Here is a 2,301-nt window from a genome sequence, read left to right as displayed (position 1 = left end):
CTGTCTCGAAAAACCAAAAAAAAGAAAACAAAAGAAAAGAAAAGAAAAAAAGAAAAAAGAAAAAGAAAGAATGAGTAGCTGTTTAACCTTGGAAAATAAACAATCTCTGATTCCTAATCCTCTAACTTGAAAATGAAAGCAGCCAGGCAGTGATAGCACATGCCTTTAATCCCAGCACTTGGGAGGTAGAAGAAGGTGGATTTCTGAGTTCAAGGCCATCCTGGTCTACAGAGTGAGTTCCAGGACAGCCAGGGCTATCCAGAGAAACCCTGTCTCGAAAAACAAAACCAAACAAACAAACAAACAAAATGAAAGCAAATAAAAGTTATGGAAACATTTACAAGGTAAACGAGCATGTCGTGGGACATGAGAAGATGCAAGAGATAAGTGGAAAAGAGGGTCCAACTTTAGGGTAACTAGGTACCCCTAAGAGAAAGAAAAACTTGTCTTAGTTAAAGTCTCACTTTGTAGCCCTGGCTGTCCTGGAAGTCACCATGTAGACTAGTTGGCCTTGAATACTAGGGATCCGCCTGCCTCTTCCTCCCTGGTGCTAGCATTGAAAGCATATGTCTTCAAGCCTGATGCACAATGCAATCTCATGAGAACAAGGCATGAAATAGCTGAGCAGAAGGAAGGATGAACCAGAGATCGAGGTTCCCACTTGTGGCCAAGACCTTGCCAAGCCCTGGGGCTGGTGGCTGACATAAAATCCCAGGAGGAAAGAAACTCCCAGATGTCTAGGCCAATCTACTGTCGACCCAGGATGTAAGATCTGCAGGGATGCCATGGGATTTGAGATGGAGAAGAGCACCAACCAGGCCCTGAGGGGCCATGAGGAATGTTGGCCAGTTGTCCATCCCCAGGCATGGGAGAGGTGGGTAGCCTGAGACACACAACAAAAGGATTGAGAGTAGACAGTAGCATGGAAGGGGGAGCCAGGCCAATCCAGCTGCCGCTTCTGTCTCTGAGTTTCATGGCTCTAGGAATCATTTTTCCCTTGAAGGGCTGCAGAAGAAATGAAAACTTTTTATTTTATTCTATTTTATCTGGTAAGACTACAGGCTTAGCTGTCCTAGAATTCACTCTGTAGACCAGACTAGCCTTGAACTCACAACTCGAAGATCCACCTGCCTCTGTCTCCTGAATGCTGGGATTAAAGGCACGTGCCATCACTGCTGAAATGAAAACTTCTGTTAAGACAAATATGAGGATGGTGAATAAGGAAGCCGGGAGTGGGCCTATCCTTCCTTTTCTCAGCCTGCCGGGAAAATGGTGGACATTCAGACAGAGCATACTTACTAAAAGCAACCTACAATCTTTCAAAACAAGAAGCATGTTTTGCTGGGAGAAACTGGCAAAAAAAAAACAAAAATAAAAAAACAAAAAAACAAACAAAAAAAACGAACAAAAAACCCTCTCTCGGTACTACAAAAACAGCCGTCTAGGCTTCAAGACACCCAAGGAGGCCATCAAGGGCACCTATGTGGACAAGAAATGCCCCTTCACTGGCAATGTCTCCACCCAAGGTTGGATCCTGACTGGTGCCATGATGAAGATGCAAAGGACCATTGTCATCCGCCGGGACTATCTTCATTACATCCGAAACGACAATTGTTTTTGAGAAGCGTCATAAGAACATATCTGAGCACCTGTCCCCATTTCAGGGATGTACAGATCGGTGACATTGTTACTGTTGGAGAGTGCAGGCCCCTGAGCAAGACTGTTCAATGTGCTCAAGGTCACCAAGGCTGCTGACACCAAGAAGCAGTTTCAGAAGTTCTAAGGGGAGTCTGTACAATGCCCTAGAACAAATGAAGTTATTTTCCAACTTAAAAAAAAAAAAAAGACAAATATGAGAGTCTTCTGTGAGAATGTAGGGGAAAGAATAGTGAAATGAATCTTCATGGGAAGAAAGCAAGGGTTAAGACAGGAAGGGGCCCCAGAACAAACAGCAAGTTCAGGGTTCCAGGGAGCGTAATGGCTGTGTAGGAGTTGGACCCCCAATGAGCAAGAAATGTAAGGAATAAAGATCAAGGGAGGAAGGCAAGGGTTAATACGGGCGGGGACCTTTTTTGTTCTGGAGCCCTTGTTTTAGTCAGGGTCTATCATAGAGCATTCAGAGGCCACATCTTATGTTAGGAGGCCCATGAGGATCAAAGTCCCAGTCTCCTGGGCCCAGGTCTTTTCACCACCCTCCAATTCATCCCTCTCCCCCTAAGTTCCTACACTAGAGTCTGGAGGTACCCTCAGCTGACGTTGTGACCCAAGGCTACTTGACTGTCTGGCAAGCATGCCATTGGA

General features: G+C 45.2%; 1 pseudogene; it reads left to right on the top strand.

Moving 5' to 3' along the window:
• The first annotated feature begins 1,269 nt into the window (after positions 1-1,269).
• Positions 1,270-1,783, top strand: LOC114630552 (annotated as a pseudogene).
• The last annotated feature ends 518 nt before the right edge of the window (positions 1,784-2,301 follow it).

Source organism: Grammomys surdaster, unplaced genomic scaffold, assembly GCF_004785775.1.
Source record: "Grammomys surdaster isolate TR1022 unplaced genomic scaffold, NIH_TR_1.0 341, whole genome shotgun sequence".
Classification (NCBI taxonomy): domain Eukaryota; kingdom Metazoa; phylum Chordata; class Mammalia; order Rodentia; family Muridae; genus Grammomys; species Grammomys surdaster.
The sequence above is the reverse complement of the archived record's forward strand: the minus strand, read 5'-3'. Positions and strand labels throughout refer to the sequence as shown.